The sequence below is a fragment of the Nestor notabilis genome, unplaced genomic scaffold (assembly GCF_000696875.1).
Source record: "Nestor notabilis isolate BGI_N333 unplaced genomic scaffold, ASM69687v1 scaffold23957, whole genome shotgun sequence".
Taxonomy (NCBI): domain Eukaryota; kingdom Metazoa; phylum Chordata; class Aves; order Psittaciformes; family Psittacidae; genus Nestor; species Nestor notabilis.
In genome coordinates, this window is record NW_009936407.1 from 34,427 (window position 1) to 35,004 (window position 578).

The window sequence follows — 578 nt, forward strand, 5'->3', positions numbered from 1 at the left end:
CCCCCAGTAAAAAGCAAACAAAGATAGAAGAAACTTGGCCAAATTTTCCTGTTTCTTCAGTTTCCCTTCCCCAAAATGCTGGTAAAGCAAGGGCTGGTGTTAGACGTAGTTTCTTATTTACTCGTATCACTAAACCCTTCCTTATAGTTTTCCATTCGTAGAAAGCTACTTCCTCTTAAGTTGCCTTTGTAATGTTTGGGGAGGGAGAAAAGAAAAGAAAAGAAAAAGGCCAACTTGGCCAAATTTTCCTGTTTCTTCAGTTTCCCTTCCCCAAAATGCTGGTAAAGCAAGGGCTGGTGTTAGACGTAGTTTCTTATTTACTCGTATCACTAAACCCTTCCTTATAGTTTTCCATTCGTAGAAAGCTACTTCCTCTTAAGTTGCCTTTGTAATGTTTGGGGAGGGAGAAAAGAAAAGAAAAGAAAAAGGCCTTTAATCGGGCCCTCATCTCAAGCCAATTAAGCAGAGCAGCTCTGCGTTGTGTCAGCCAGAGTTTGCATGCGGCCGGTCACTCTCTGGGTCTTGGTACATAAAGCAGTGTCCACAAACCCGTTTCCCCAAGCTCAAAAAGAGAGAAA